Source organism: Saccostrea echinata, unplaced genomic scaffold, assembly GCF_033153115.1.
Source record: "Saccostrea echinata isolate AGI-Se365-2 ecotype Australia unplaced genomic scaffold, CSIRO_AGI_Sech_v1 ptg000014l, whole genome shotgun sequence".
Classification (NCBI taxonomy): Eukaryota; Metazoa; Mollusca; class Bivalvia; order Ostreida; family Ostreidae; genus Saccostrea; species Saccostrea echinata.
The window spans coordinates 19,458,689-19,476,355 of NW_026889763.1; the positions used below are offsets into that span (position 1 = coordinate 19,458,689).

The 17,667-nt window shown below is 34.5% G+C and overlaps 1 long non-coding RNA gene across 4 annotated transcripts in view; it reads left to right on the forward strand.

The window, feature by feature from the left end:
- The first annotated feature begins 1,100 nt into the window (after nt 1–1,100).
- LOC133186905 (uncharacterized) overlaps nt 1,101–17,667 on the forward strand; it is a 29,655-nt gene continuing 13,088 nt past the window's right edge. The window contains exons 1-3 of one of the 4 annotated variants that reach the window (XR_009721105.1): nt 1,101–1,278; nt 9,369–9,478; nt 17,204–17,300. This is a non-coding gene — a long non-coding RNA (uncharacterized LOC133186905). Of the gene's footprint in view, nt 1,279–9,368; nt 9,479–14,807; nt 14,893–17,203; nt 17,301–17,667 lie in introns of those variants that run through there. The other 3 variants (XR_009721102.1, XR_009721104.1, XR_009721103.1) reach the window with 3 other exon arrangements.

The following is a 17,667-nucleotide window of genomic DNA, read 5'->3' on the forward strand; positions in this document are numbered from 1 at the left end:
TCCGATGGTCTCGCCAAAATCCGATAGTCTTTGCCAAACCCTGAAAGTCTTGTCTCGGTATGGATGCCAAAATCTAATGGTCAGGCCAAATTCCGATATATCGTTTCCTGTGAGATGTACTGTGCTACAGTGCAATGGTCGAACACTCTAAAGCCCAGTGGTGAGAAACAATTAACCTAACTGATCTCACAATATTCGAATGTCCATCCTTCTCCCACATTCAAGATCAAATAATTTAAGATTTGTCGTAACATACAATTTGACTGATTTTCCTTATTGCTTGTGCCGACATGATATTAGTCCTTGAAATTACTCGCTCCCCCTTCCCACTTTTTATCGAACCTAAACTTTTACTGTTAATTTAGTGTCAAAATGTTCATTGAAATGCAGGTTGCCCCTCTCCCCACACGTTTTGTTGTAGTGTTGTAGTAAGGGCAAAACCCATCATAATTATGGATCGAAAAATTATGTTGTGAAAAAGTTGGAACCATAACCCCCCCCCCCCCTCCAGATTTTTCAAATAAAAGTGTAAATTATTTTTCTGGTTGCCTCTTTTAAAAACGATGCCACATGCATAAAGACTTATTTTTCCCATGTTCTTCTTTGTGTGATCGCTGGGCCCAAGGCAAGAAAGCCTTTTTTTCATTTTTTTTTTCTTAGGGAGGTATGGAATAAACTACATGTACTGGGCTGCGTTCAAGATCGTAGCGGCTAACCTAGCAGCTATGTGGTAGATATCTATCTCTATTGAATGGACAGCTAGCCTAGCTGCTTAGTGGAAGATTTCGGATAAAAATATGTCAGTGTTTATTTCAAGCGAATACATACATACATACATATATATATACATATATATATATATACATATATTTGTGTGTGTGTGTGTGTGTGTGTGTGTGTGTGTGTGTGTGTGTGTGTGTGTGTGTGTGTGTGTGTGTGAGGGGGGGGGTGTGAGGGTGTGTGTGTGTGTGTGAGGGTGTGTTTGTAAAACCCCGATACTCACTACACGCACTAGGTAACACACCAGCAAGTCACTACATTTTGAAGAGTCACCACTTACACTCATGTAGTGAGTTTTCTAAAGTGTTGAAAACGGAATTTCGCACCGTATATTACCCAGAAAATACAAAATTGTTCATAGTGTGAGTTTCCGGTCTGAACGTGATTTTTTCCACACACATTTTCATGCTGCATCATGGCGTTTACACACTTTCCCCTGATGGATTTTTTGCGCATGCGCACGAGTAACTTCCGTGAAAATGGACATCAACAGTAAAAGTAAGTTATTAACAACATATTTTGACAATTTTTACATAGTACAAAATCCGAATTAACTGTTTTTGATATGTTTTATTATTATTTAGTCACTTAAAGACCAGAGTACTGATAAAAAAAAATTATAACATGATTTTAACAGATTATTTTGTTAGAAATGACATTCAGTTAAGGATGTGAATAAAGTTGCACTTCTTCTAAGGATATTTTCTCTATTAATTGAAATAATTAACGTACCGTGTTTAATGTAATTATTATTTTAAACTTTAAAATCAGTTTTATATGTTACATAACATTTATTAATATTGACTGAATTTCCTCGAAACTCCGACATTTTAAAGTAGTTTGTCAAAGGCAATGCGATTGCAAACAGATAAATTAATAAATTATAGGCCCTAAGTTTGTCTTTTGTGCACTTAACATTAGGATATTGAAAAAAGTCATTGTGAGTTACTGGTTGTAAAAGTAGAATGAGGGATAATCCGAATTTCCTGATCAAGAATGATAAAAGTGGACTTACCTTTTCTTAAAAAAATGTTTAGTAAATAAACATATGTAAATATTTTACTTAAAACAAGTGAATTTGTTTTAGTGTTCTTTTATCTGTTTGTTTGGGTTTTTTTTTTTTTAGTGTTTTTTATCTGTTTTAAACAATTCATTGTAAATAATGTTGCCTTATCTAATGAGATTATTTCATCATCTCTAATGAAATTATTTCATCATATAATCTCACATTTTATATACCAGTAATTTGACTTAACCAGAACTTCCTGAAAGTTAAGTTTATTTGAAAGAAAGAGTTTGACGAAATATATGGAGATAACGAACAGTATTCAAGCTCTGATACAATTGCAAAATATTCAAGAGAAAAAATAAAATTCTTTCATATTTGCTTAATATTAAAGAACAAGTAATTAAAATAATTGTTTGCTTGTTTACCATCCCTTTGAAAATTTTTCTCTCATACTGAGATGCCACCACTTGCCGGTGGAGGGCCAAAAATTTAGACCTGTGCACCCATAAGCAATTATGGATCTTTTTCATGCCAGCGCATACTATGAAACAGAAGCTCGGTATATACTGTCATCCAAAGGACCTGTCCCCATGTCCTGCAATGAGATTCGAATCCGCAATGTAAGCTGCGACTCCAGAGCAAATGCTATAACCACTGCGCATACTATTAGTAATTAAAAAAGATAAATGTGAGTTAAATGGAAAGAATTTTCAAGCTTTCTTTATGCAAAAGGATGGGAGCAAAATAAATCAACATTTTTAGACTAACATTTTGGTTGGCTTTCAGTTTTCAGATGATTTCTGCTGCTATATAGTTGAATCTGATTCGCCGAGAAACATTTGTTAAAAAACACTATTACCCACCGAATGATGAAGTCATGCCCTCCGGCATAGCAACAGTCAACAATGCTTCATGACGGGTGATATTCCAAAAATAGTGACTGCGCAGAATTTATGCATGCAAGGTTCACTTTTATATGTATTCGCAAAAACATTCAGCATAATATAATAAATACTGCATGAAGTTGAGTGTAACATTGAAAATTTTCACCCCAAGAAAACCATTGTCAACCGAGGCTCGATATCCTGAATCCTTGGATATCTTGAAGTTCTTTCTCAGTAATATAAAGTTTGAGATTGTATTATATAAATACTGCATGTAGTTGAGTGTAACCATGGCAACATTGAAAATTTTCAGCCTTAGAAAACCATTGTCAACCGATGCACAGCCGAGGTTGACAATGGTTTTCTTGGGGTGAAAATTTTCAATGTTACCCTCAATTGCAACTACATGAAGTATTTTTCATATCATACTGAATGTTTTATACAAATACACAGTACAGTGAGTCGCCCGCGTGGCGCAGTGGTTAGAGCACCTGCTCGCGAAGTAAGGAGTTGATCCTTACGTCGCGGATTTGAATCCCACTGTTGGACGTGGAGACCGGTCCTTTGGATGAGACCGTATAAATCGAGGTCCCGTGTCGCAGTAGGTGCTGGCACAAAAAAGATCCCTCACTGCTCAATGGCCGTAAGTGCAGAGTATAGGACAAAATTTGCAGCTCTCTACCTGCAAGTGGTGGCGTCTCCATATGAGTGAAAAATTCTCGAGAGGGACATTAAACAACATACAAACAAACAAACAATCACATTACAGTGAACCTTGCGCGCATAAATTCTGCAGAGTCAATATTTTTTTGGAATATCACCTGTAGTCAAGCAATGTCGACTGTTGCTATCCTGGAGGGTGTGGCTTCATTATTCAGCGGGTAATAGTGTTTTTAACAAATGTTTCTTGATGAATCAGATTCAACTAATTTACATGAAAGTATAATATTAAAAATTATGACTCAGTCGGCCTTTAATCTATCTAAGAGTACTACAATAAGTAAATGTTTGGGTTTTTTAATACATATAATATAATACAGAACAATGTGTTTGGATATAGCAAAGAGACAATCTCATTTATGCAATATGTTGTAAAAATGACAATTTTAAAAAAAAAATCTTGGAGTGGGGGGGGGGGGGGGAGGGGGGGTCCTGAATCTGCCACTTTTAATGTACCCGAAAGTGGTCAATAAGTCACAACTTACTTAGGGAAGTCATTGATTACTAGTCTGATAATTAGTATGGGTTAGGAATTAACAAGACATATAGTATACACTGGCGGATTTAAAGGGGGGCATGGGGGGCGCACGCCCCCCCTAAAATTTTCAAAGTATGATATGACTAATATCAATAATGCCATACTTTGGTATATAACTAACCAATACCGCTATTTTTGTGCCTGGTTTTACTCTTAAAATACACAAAAACCCAGGAGCTTCCGGGCGCCTCGCCCCCTGGGCCCCCTCCATTCAAAGTATGATATGACTAGTATTAATAATGCCAAACTTTGGTACATATAAACTAACCAATACCCCTATTATTGTGCCTGGTTTTACTCTTAAAATACATGAAAACCCAGGAGCTTCCGGGGGCTTCGCCCCCTGGGCCCCCATCAGGGCTTCGCCCTGGACCCACTGGGGGCCTTAAGGTGGCCCCCAGACCCCAAGTTTGAACAAAGTTATCCACGCCCCCCCTAATCACAAATCCTGTATCCGCCCATGGTATAGATTGAAATAGTAATACCTGCTTAACTGGGTTAGCAGAATAACAATGAAACTCCAAAAATTTTAAATACAGTCAAACCTTGATATCTAAGGATTCAAGATATCCAGGGCAAAATACCCAAAGAATAAGGGTTTGGGACTTCAAAATCCCTTTCAACATATCCATGATATTCAATATATCAGTGTCATGGATACTGAAGTTCAACTTAAGTAATTATTGCTTGAAAACTTGATATGTTTATATGCATATACACTATGCATATATGCATATGCACTATATGTTTGCACTATATATATACACAAACTAATTCTCATTAATTAGGAAACAGCAATATGTTGTTATACAGATATCATGATTTATCGAGTTTGGTGATGCATTGAATTCGCACATTTTAGGTAGATACAATGTACAGAGCTACAGTTTATTAGACTTTTTAATAAGATATCTTGTCGCCTGCATGACGCAGTGGTTAGGGTGTCTGCTCTAGAGTCGCGGAAAAAGGAGTTGATCCTTACGTCGCAGGTTCGAATCCCACTGCGGGTCGTGGAGACCGGTCCTTTGGATGAGACTGTATAAACCAAGGTCCCTTGTCACAGTAAGTGCTGGCTCGAAAAATATCCCTCACTGGCCCTGAGTGCTGAGTATAGGTCAACATTTGTAGCCCTACACCAGCAAGTGGTAGCATCTCTATATGAATGAAAAATTCTCGAGAGGGACATTAAACAACAAACAATCAATCGATCAACAAGATTTATTAACTGGAATGAAATCTATAAGACATCACGGCCTAAGGAAAAAAACATGCTTGTATACATGTACCATTACTTGCTAATAACCAGAAGTCTCTGATGAGACTGTAGCTCTACTGGTCTGTATGTATAACAAAAGAAAAGTAGCACTTGGATTTGAAACTCTGCAACATGCAACAATAAATAGAATTATGTATCTTAATGTAGTCTACTTCTGTGCCAAGTTATATTGAAATCAAATGATAACTGTAGGAAGAGTAGCATTTTGAAAGTATTTCACGGAAATTTCTTTTTTTAGTAACCATGACAACACCATTCACCGAAAAAAAAAAAACCAGAAATACATATTATGTATCATAGTGTATTCTAACTGTGTGCCAAATTAGATTGAAATCAGACCAAAATTGTAGGAGGAGTAACGTTTTATGGAAATTTCACAAAAATTTCTATTTTAAGTAACCATGGCAACACTGTTCCCCGAATTCAAAAACCGATGCATTAAGTTATGTATCTTAGTATAGTCTTCTTGTATGCCTAATTTATTAAAAGCAGATTAAAACTGTAGCAGGAGTAGTGTTTTAAAGGAATTTCACAGAAATTTCTATTTTTAGTAACCATGGCAACATCATCAATCGAAATCAAAAACCGATGCACTAAATTATGTATCTTAGTGTAGTCTACTTGTGTGCCAAGTTATATTGAAATCAGACCAAAACTGTAGGAGGAGTAGCATTTTAAAGGAATTTCACAGAAATTGCTATTTTTAGTAACCATGGCAACACCGTCCATCGAAATCAAAAACCGATGCACTAAATTATGTATCTTAGTGTAGTCTACTTGTGTGCCAAGTTATATTGAAATCAGACCAAAACTGTAGGAGGAGTAGGGTTTTAAAGGAATTTAACAGAAATTTCTATTTTTCGTAACCATGGCAACATCGTCAATCAAAATCAAAAACCAATGCACTAAATTATGTATCTTAGTGTAGTCTACTTCTGTGCCAAGTTATATTGAAATCAGACCAAAACTGTAGGAGGAGTAGCGTTTTAAAGGAATTTCACAGAAATTGCTATTTTTAGTAACCATGGCAACACTGTCCATCGAAATCAAAAACCGATGCACTAAATTATGTATCTTAGTGTAGTCTACTTGTGTGCCAAGTTATATTGAAATCGGACCAAAACTGTAGGAGGAGTAGCGTTTTGAAAAATTGTTTACAGACAGACGGACAGACAGACAGACAGACAGACAGACAGACGGACGGATGACGGACACCTTACTATCGCATAAGCTCTTCTGGTCTCTGACCAGTAGAGCTAAAAAATAGGGTTGATAGGTAAAATTTTGTTTTTATTTTGTTTAAATTTTTTTTATAAAGGCATAAACATTGCAATTCATTTTTTTTAATAACAATTTGAAATTTTCGCAGAAAGATTGGAAATGACAAGGGTTAAAAACATGAAGAATGCTGAAAAAAAGATTTTAGGGAGTGCCAACTCACTTCGACAAACATGTATCCATGTATTTGAGATATCAGTGTTCTAGATAACAACCTTCATTAAAAGAAATTAAAATCTATAACAGGACATGAATGCCTTACCCAGGATAAGTTTTGATGAAACAAGGAAAAAAGCATCAGGCTTCTATGGTTCAAAATCAGAGTAAAGGAGGAATGATGAGGTCAAGGTCAAAGGAAACTTTATAAAGGTTTGAAGTATTATGACACAGTTGAATAACTCTCACCAATTTTGTGTTATTGTACGTTTGATAGAAATATTATGAATACTTTCTTTAAAAAAAAAAGAGCTGTAACTAAAATAAATAGTCAGATTAATGATTAACAAAAGGAACAGGTCATAATTTGGACACAGTTGAAATGTTATCACCAATATGTGTCAGTGCAAGTGCATAGATAAAAATAAATTAAAAGATTTTTTTAAGACTAAGCTACATGCAAAATAAGGAATAGCGAGGTCAAAGGGAAGATCAAGATAAAAAAAAATTGACATAGTTTATCTCAGATATGTGTATAGATAAAAATATCTTGAATAATTTCTTTGAAATTGAGCTAAATGCAGATTGAAATAGTTGGGTCAATATCATAGGGGTCACAATAAAAAATTCAGGACACATTTGAATACTTCTTACCAACATGTGATAGTACACTGTATGTGTATTTGGATAAAAAAAAAGTTCCTTTAAAACTGAACAAAATGCAAAATGAAAAAGCTAAGTCAAGGTAAAAAAAATGGACACATTTGAATAGTTCTCACAATATATCATTGTGTGAATTTAGATAAAGATATCTTGAATACTAAGTATTTCCTTTGAAAATCAGCTGAATGTTAAATTCAAGTGTAGTAAAGTCAATATCATAGGGATAGTCAGACTTTCAGAGGATTGTTGGAAACATGCATTAAATTATAATTATTTCTGATTTAATTGTAATATTATTTTGTTTAGTTTTGAGGATAGGGAAATCATATTCAACATTTTCTATTATATTGTCAATTTCTATCAGAGCCTTCCTATTTGTGGATTTTTTTATGCACTGTACAGCAAATACCTGACCATCCTTAGATTTATTTGCAACTTTTATGAGCCTATATAGCAGGCAACACATGTTTTTTCTTGGAACACTCTAGATAAACATACGTATGTACAAGTAAATATTTTTTGGAAAGAATTTTCAGCATAATGTCATGAACCACAGAAAGCATACAAAATAATGCAACATCCACTTAATAAGTATATTTGGCTTCGTATTCTTAATTACTAGGATAATTTGAATTGCAATATCAATTACATTCAAGTTTCCACAAATTTATAGTCCATGAATAAGAGACTAGGCAATATTATTCACCAGAGTGGGACCAGTGCATAAACATAGATTTATAAAGTCTTAAAAAAATTGGTCTCATACCTTCCACTGCAGTGAAAGAATATATTTCCCGTCCTCATTTTGTATGAAAATTAAATCAAAGTACATGTACAATGTAAAGTTCATAAATACCCCTGTACATATATACAATATAATATGACCTTTAAATTTCTCCTTCATCAGCCATGTTGAGGCTGTGATATAGATGGCTACTACTTGAAGGGTATAGACTCCATTCAGTTGCAAAATATTTGGTGATTTCCTTTTCTAAATGAAATAATTTTGGGAATTTTAAACGTGCATGATTTTGGATATCATGCAATCTGAAAATGTTTGAAAGTTGTATAAAATCTTAATTGACCATGACATTTTTTATTTCTAAGGAAATATGACATGCATTGGATTGTTTTTCTTGTAATTCTAGCAGGGATATATCCACTGCAATTCAATCAAGGATGTAAAGAGATTTTCCTCTGGTAAATTCTATTCTATACATCCTCAGAGGCTGAAGCAGCAAGCTAACTTGTAATACAAGATTTGTTTGTATAGCAAGCCAGCTGGTGTAATTTAGTATACATGTACTATGTACAGCTTGAGCTGAAGGTAAAATATTGTGATGTCACAAGGCATAGTTAAAAAGCACTGGGGCCTTCTGCACACATGTATGGAATACAACACAGAGTAAATCCCCTACACCCTTGATTCAGCCTCAAGGTGTATGGAATACAATCCAGGGTAAATCCCCGTACACTCTTGACTAAAAGTATATTATATGCTTCTAACATACTGTCTATATCTTAAATGTAGCATACTTTCTAAATCTAAATTGATTAATTAATTTCCTGATAATTTGATTATATTGATTAATTTGACAGTTTTGCATGGAAGGCCAGGTCTAAATTGTCCAAAAACTAGGAGGAACCTGTGATTTGAGGGTTTATTTCATGGATTTGAATAACTACATGTATTCATGAGTCTTTTCTCAATTCATAATAAAATCAGGGACCTTTATTAGGAGGGGGTTCGGGGGGGGGGGCGCCAACTCCCCTGTTATAACCAAAATTATTCGTATAAAGATTAAGAAATTTTTATTTTGTTGTTGCTAAATATTGCATTTATAATTTGTGTCCCAGGCCCTTAATCTTTAGACACTTCTGGATCCGCCACTGCCCTACAGTTACTGAGTTATATAGATTATGTATGTAGGGTCTTTTGTTGTTAAAATGACTTGTCCCACCCTAAAATGGCCAAAATAAGTACCTTTGCCATCATACTTTGCAACTGTCCCACTCTAAAAGTCATAAATATTGCCTGCATATTACAAGATTTCCACGTTTCAGAAATGTGCTGGTTACCGGAAGTTCACAAGAACCAGTTAAGCGAAGGTAACACCCTACAACATGAACATGAACTGATCACTGAGACTGCATTGCGTATGAAAGACAGTTTTGTAAGTATTTGTAAGCTTTAAAGTATAAAAATCTTCTCTTGTTACTTTTGAAGATGGAAATTTAGAAGATGCTTGAAGTTCATCGTATGTACTGTGAACTTTGGAAAGTTGTCACTTAGTTGAGAAAATTCGAACTAGGTCAGTTGTATGTGTCAATTTTTCGGAACGATAATCTTTATAGTGTCCTTTTTATTCATTTTTTATACACGTACAATGAACACAGTTGGGCCTGCATTACAGTCTATCCTTGTTTGGGATTGGGAAACACAGAAAAGTTACAGTGTCTGTTTAAGGGTTTTTGGTCAACTCGTAACCAGCCTCGTATGATCGTATCTAGGTCAGATCTCCTCCTACAAGTAAGAGCCTCGGTTAAACGTCCCTACGCTCCTTATATACCTCGGAGCGCCAAGTCAAAAGTATATCGCCGTGAACCTCTAGCATGTTGAGTAGATCAGATCAAACCCAATAGGTCAACTCATATTAATGAAACGACAAAATTCAACTCGTAACCAGGAGAATTGTTACAAGCTGACTCCACTATATAAATTGATGACAACTCATAACTTAACAATATTAACAATTTATTACCTCTTCTGAGGTCAACATGGTGAAATACGGACCCAAGACTTGGTCTACGAGGTGAACTGACCTGACCATAGATAGAATGTTCTATCATTAAAATGATAAATGTCCTACGGACCCTGTTTAACGATAGAATGCATTCCGTGTATTGTCCATGTAGCAAAGAAAATACGGGAGATAACTCTAACTTTGTGCATTTACTATGAAATATCCTGAGAGTTCTGAATGTCAACATCTTGAGTAAATTTGAAACGAGTAAAAAATGTTGGTGAAAAAGTGTTGAATTCTTCCATTATATGGATTAAATTTTTAGATGAAAGGTATTTACAGTCTCAAAAGGTTTTTTATGATTAATTTGACTGTTATTTTCAATGCAACTTCATTAATTTTCTCCAAAATCATTTCGGAGCGATTCTGCAATTTTCTGCTATGTTATTGGTATATGGGAGGGATTCTAACTGTAGTGAGGGCCTGTCCCAAGACACAGTTAGATTATTCTAATTAACCTGAAAAAGGCCACGTAGTGGCCGAGGTCATGTCTGGTTAGCAAGTCAGTCATGTCAAGGGTCCTTCTTTTCACCATGTGGAACTCATATGGGGTATCAATTGTTTTACAATACCGATAAGAAAATTATATATTATACACTTGAGTGCATGATATTGCATTACATTACCAATGTTTTTTGAATGGGATCTTGATTCGCTAGTGAAGTTGTTTATGCTGACTTCTGCAAGTTATGTTAGTTTTTGCATCATGATTTACTGATTAAAACAATTTTTGATTGACAGTAACATGCATTAAATTGTTATGCCCTGTTCACACGGAGAGTTTAATTCGCAGTAAATTAATGCGAAGTAAATAATGTGAATTAAAATAATGCAAATTAAATTGTGTTCACACTACAGCTAATGCGAAGTAAACTAATGGGAATTAAAATTTTATTTCTACAGTAAGGCTATTCAGTAAGGCTATTATGATGTCATTTTCAAATCACGTCGCCTTATGCGCAGCAAACCCATATTACATTCTGTCATAGTCTCTATGCACATTTCAGTGATTAACATAATTTTTCTTTGTTTTCCACTAAAAAATATCATAAGTATCCATATCTGTCCACAGACATGTGGCATGTGACTTAATTGTGCCATTACGCATGCGTCAAAATTTAATTCGAATTAGCTTCGCTTAGCGTTCACACGGAGCTAATGCGAAGTAATTTAATGTGCAGTTAATTAATTTGAATTAAACTAATTCGCATTAAATTCCCTGTGCGAATGCGATTCAAATTTAATTCGCAGTAACTTATGTTTAATTCGAATTAAACTCTCCGTGTGAACAGGGCATTATAATTGAAGTGAACTTTTACTGAGCAAAATGAAAATCTGGTGCAGAATTTTACTATAAAGAAGAGCCATGTCTGCATTTCCTGGAATTGTAACATAATTTTCAAATGAATAAACAAATAAATTTTTTGACTTATAGGCCCTAGATCTGTTGTATTCCGTATCATAAACAGACAATGCAAATTTTATAACACACTTTTTTAACGTATAATCATTATTCTATGCATTAAGTCAGGGATCTATATACTAACGGGATAGGCATCTCCTTCAGTACCATGTTTACTCGCCCAAAACACTACAATTTTTTCAAACTATGTTCATTCTCAGTAAAAAATTTGCTTTCCGATAAATGTAATCTGTTCTTTTTGTTTATTGGAATGGATATTTAATAAATTTTAAAGTATACATTGTAAAATAATCTAAATGTAAAGAAAATTACCACCAAATTTTGCAATTCTCGGCCGATCAGGGGTATATGTTGATTTAACATGTTTAAGTGATTCAAATTAAGAGATAATTATGGGATATTCCAAATTATTGACTCAACGAAATTGAGCCTATGATATTTTCTGAAAGAAGAACAGAGGCCAGTATATATATAATTATAATAGTAACTTGATCCGAAGAGCCGTATCATGTCAAGTTGACATGCACAGATCATCAGATCAAATTAGTTTGATCTGATGTCCGCGCCTGTCAACGAGACGTAATACGGGTCTCAGGATCAAGTTACTGTTATAATGATAAATTTATTATATACCCCTTTACAACTAGCAAAATATAATAAAAGAAAACTTTTAGGATCAATTACATAACTTTTATCCGTTAAGCAAACCATTTTATCAAGGAACTTTTTGATCCGTGAGAATAAAAACAGCATTTATCTGTGTCAACTCAAAACCATATATGTTTGTATGTTAACATTTTAAGATTTGAATTGCCTTGGGTACGACTTGACTATGGCCATATGACATTGGGTGGCAGGGGATAGTTTCATACTATAGATTAGTACGCACTGTCAAATTTCTTTAAAAACTGAGATATCCCCTGATTGATGTGATATTTTATGTAGAAAAATGAATAGAATAATTATGGGATACATGTACATGTGCAGTGTAGCAGAGCTTGCTGAGAAAAATGATGTGCATCATGTAGGTGTCACTCTGATGCTTAGCATATATAGAGTTGTAAATGCGAAACTAAGACATTTGGTCAGTCGCAGAGGAAATTCAGCTGAAAAGCAGTGGTGTGCATCTCAGAGGGAAGGTGAATGGCCCCAGATCAATTGGTGAATTTTCATTAGGGCATGCATTGTTCTACAGAATACTGGGTGTTTTATCCTGCTTGCTCGGGAATGGGATGGGCTGTATAGGTGCGACAGCAGCCCAAATCTTGGAAAAACAAGCCAAAATCTTTGGAGACCTCCAAGTGCATTTTCGGTACATGTGCACTTTAATATGTAGGTTACATGTTATACGTTGACACATTTTTTGAGCTATAGATATATGAAGTGCAATTAATTAGCACCCAAGAAACTGCTCCAAACTATGATCTGTTTTTATTGACCTCATGCATATGCCTACTCCCTCGGCACATGTTTGGCATTGAAAAGAAAAATTATCCCCTGCCACCTTGATAACAGATATGTGGAAATAAATTTTCTGTTTTTAGAACTTCATGGAGATTTGTCATCTATTACAGCAAGTATTTAGAATAAAATATATTTAAACCAAAATCATTTTTTAATTCCAACTTTTAGAGATCAAAGAGCGAGCCTAGATAATTAATTAGAATTTGTTAGTAATTATGGTATTTCATTGTACATTTAAGGCCATTCCAAGTTTTTTCAATGTTTAGCGTCCGCTTGTGCCTTGGATTTTTTGACATCCCTTAACAAAAAAAAAAACAAACAAACAAACAAACAAAATCAGGAGTCCTGAAATTGTTTATTCTGGTCGATTCACTGAATTCTGTCAATTTCTCTAAGTATTTGTCTACAATATGCCATATTTGGAATATTTTAAGCATTTAATACCTTGATTTTGCTGAAGAATAAATATTTCTATGAGAAAAATAGATGAATGGAATCATATTCTTTGAATGACATCATTTTTATGGCTATAATGACTTGTGTTTTACTTTTTGGTTTGTGTGTTTTTTGCGAATAGGTAGGGAAGTATTTGAAAGATGGGTGGATGCTTAACATAGAAAAAACTTGGAATGGCCTAAGGTAATATTTTCCATATGCATCAATTTCATAAATCTGTGGTGCAGCCATGCAAAATGACTTGATATTTTGGAGTTAGGAACCACATCAGAGGAAAAGTTTGTTGCTTAGCCAGTGGATGTCAATATGTTGATTGGTGGCTCTGATTTTATTAGGCCACTGAGTCACTCAGGTGACCTATTGCTACATGTATCTGTTTTCATCCGTTGTCGTGCGGGTGTGCGTCTTGCGTAAACTTTTTACATTTTCAACTTCTTCTCAAGAACCACCAGGCCAATTTCAACCAAACTTGCAACAAAGTATCCTTGGGTAAAGGTAATTCAAGTTTGTTCAAATGAAGCGCCACACCGTCTTCCAAGGGGAGATAACTAAGAATTAGTGAAAAATTAATGGCATCTTTTAAAAATCTTCTTCTCAAGAACCACTGGACCAGGTAAGATGAAACTTATGTGGAAACATCCTCAGGTAGTGTAGACTCAAGTTTGTTAAAATCATAACTCCCAGGGGTAGGGTGGGGCCACAATGGACGATCAAAGTTTTACATTATAGGAATACATAGGAAAAATCTTTAAAAATCTTCTTCTCCAGAACCACTGGGCCAAGAAAGATAAAACTTACGTGGAAACATCCCCAGGTAGTGTAGATTCAAGTTTGTTCAAATCATGACCCCTGGGCAGGGGTGTGCAATTACAAAAATTAGTTACTAGCCTGGGCTAGTGGAAGTAACAAAGTTACTAGCTCGAGGTTGACAATCATCACTAGCCCATTAACTACCGAAAACAATACATGTATAAGTATAACAAAAAGGTAAAAAAAAAAAAAAAAAAAATTTAAGTTGAAATAAATAAAACAAATAATGGTTTCCACTATGTTATTGTCAGGTACTTCTCCCTATTTTTATTGAATATAATTGTCACTGATACGACTGGCGATAGCCACACACAATACATATATGTTGAAAAGAATTAAAGATTATGATTTTACAACAAAGTTAATTCGTACATCAATTCAGTCGATGTAAATATACATATACTTTCGTTTCAGATTTACTAGCCCGACAGGCTAATGCAGTATAGATTTATGATAGCCCAACCTCTAAAATTGGTAGCCCTGAGCATTGGGCAATGGTAATTGCACACCCCTGCCGGGGGCAGGGCGGGTCACAATGGGAGATTAAAGTTTTACATGGGAATACATTGGAAAAATCTTCTCCAGAACCACTGGGCCAAGAAAGATGAAACTGATGTAGAAACATCTTCAGGTAGTGTAGATTCAAATTTCTTAAAATGATGATCCCCGGGGAGGGTGGGGCCATAATGAACAATGAAATTTTTACATTGGAATATGTAGGAAAAATCTTGAAAAAATTATTTTCTCAAGAACAGCAAAGCCATGATTGGTTATATTTACATGGAAGCATCCTCAGGTAATATAGAGTGGGGCCACAATTTATGATCAAAGATTTACATATGAATACATAGGAAAAATCTTTAACAATCTTCTTCTCAAGAATAGCAAAGCCATGATTTGTCTTATTTATATGGAAGCATCCTTGGGTAATGTAAATTCAAATTTGTTCAAATCATGACCCCCTGGGGTAGGGAGGGGACACAACAGGTGATCAAATTTTAGTTAGGAATATATATGAAAGATCATTTAAAAATTTTCTTCTCAAGAACAACAAAGCCATGATTAGTCATTTTAATACAGAAACATCTTCAGGTGCTGTAGATCACTAAATTTTCGGGACACTTCATTTTCGCGAGATAGTCACTGACTCCTTATTAGCGAGACAGAATATTCACGAAATGTGTTTGCTGTATATAATCTTTAGGAATACTAAGATAAGTGAGAATGAAATTTTCACCAGCACACTGTCTCACGTAATTACGCAAAAATAAAGTTCTTGTGAATAAAAAGTGTTTTACAGTAGTGTAGATTCAAGATTATTCAAATTATGACCCTCGGGGGTAGGGTGGGGGCATATTAGAAAATAAAACTTATAGGAAAAAAATCTAAATTGGGGACAGATTAGAACTTAATTTATGAGTTGTTACTGAATATTAGACTAATTATTTCGAAGATCATGATCATCCTATTTTTCTTGCTTTTGGGCAACAAATTAAGGTTCTATCAGTTTATTTTATACTCTATGGATCCTCTATGGATTATTGTTTTATACTCACGTGACCGTTAAGGCCCTTGGGCCTCTTGTTATATGATACATCATGGATATCATTTAATTTCGATGACGAATACCAAGAGTGCAGACTGCAATGAACTTACAAACTAGAAAATCAGGCTTTCTTGCATTTTGTGGGGTCAGCCAAATGGCACAGTGCACATTTTACACTAATACAGTGGCTATACAAGCTATAATTTGGGTCCATTAAAAATGAATTTGTAATTTTTTTTATTTATTTACCGAATAAAATTATGAAAATGTTGTAAATCACACTTGAAATTGAACATTCATGTGATTTAGATGGCAAATCATAATTATTGATTTTCGTTTGTGTCGGCATCCCGGTTAAAGTTTTAGGAGCAAGTCCATTCCCAAGTAACTATAAGCCGTACCTGGACCCAACTTACATGGATGATGCATCTAGGGATGGACAATACTAGACTTGCTTCAGATACTGGATCTGACCTAAATTTTTCTAGATGAGTGACCAGGTTAAAGTTTTTGGAGCAAGTCCATGCATTCCCAAGTAACTAAGCCCTACCTGAACCAAAGTTGCATGGAGGATGCACCTAGGGATGGACACTACCAGACTTGCTTTGGATGCTGGATCTAACCTTTATTTTCCAGATGAGTAATTATTAGCCTTACCAGAACCAAACTAGCATGGAATGATGTATCTAAAGATGGACACAAGAAGACTTGCTTTGGATGCTGAATCTGACCTACATTTTTCAGATATGTGACCAGAGTAATGTCTTTGGAGTAGCTCTATCACTATATGACATGTTATGATTAAACTTGCATGGATGACGAAACTAGGGATGGACACTACCAGACATGCTATGGATGCTGGAACTGACCTACATTTTCTTTATGAGTAAACAGTTTAAGTTTAAAGTTTTTACGAGCAGGTCTATTCCCATGCAACTATAAGTCCTACTTTAACCAAACTTGCATTGATAATTGATCTCACACAATATTGGTACAAGATTTACCTTACTTATAGATACACATGTACCATTCATTGAGCTTTGTAATCTTTGATTACCTATGTTTATATGTTTTAAAAAAAACTCAATAAACAGTTAACTTTTTTGTAAAAAGTATCACTAGTCAACCAAGAAACTTGTTTTCCCTTAGATCCAACACAAGTTTTGGTGGTCATTTGATTACAGGCAAAGAATTGATTAAAATTTTAAAAAAATCTTCTAATATTTGGTCGATAAAATATTTCAGGAGGGATCATTTCAATGACAAAACAAAAGGTTAACAATGGTTTTCAAAAGGGTGTCAATTTCATTTGTTACCCTCCAAAACAGGCACCATTTATATAGTATGTTATGAATTAATAAAAGCTTATGTATTCCCTGATCACATCTATTTTCAGAGAAGACGAATGTCACCTTCGTCAGAAGCAGATTTTTACTGCCAGGCTGGCTTTGACCAAAAAAGTTTTGAGATCAAATTTATATCAGACTATAAAAGTAAGTTTATATTATTAATTTACTCTCAACATCTGTGGTTTTGTTTTGTAAAGTGGATGGATGTAGAAAGAATGATAATATTGCTTGAATTTCATATTTTTTCATTACATGATTATAATTTTATATGCTCTTAATTTATAGTTTTGTGCAAAAAAGTTAAAATCCAGATTGATCTGTATTTAAATTTAAGTTTGTATATTTTTTCCAAAAAATATTTTTTGTATAATTTTTAACATAAATGATGTTTAAACAAATTGGAAATACTGGGGCTGATTTTAGAGCAATCCCCTAGTTACAATATGATGTCACACAAAGACACATTTAGCAGAAGACTTATACCTGGAAAATAAGATCTCAGAATCTGAAT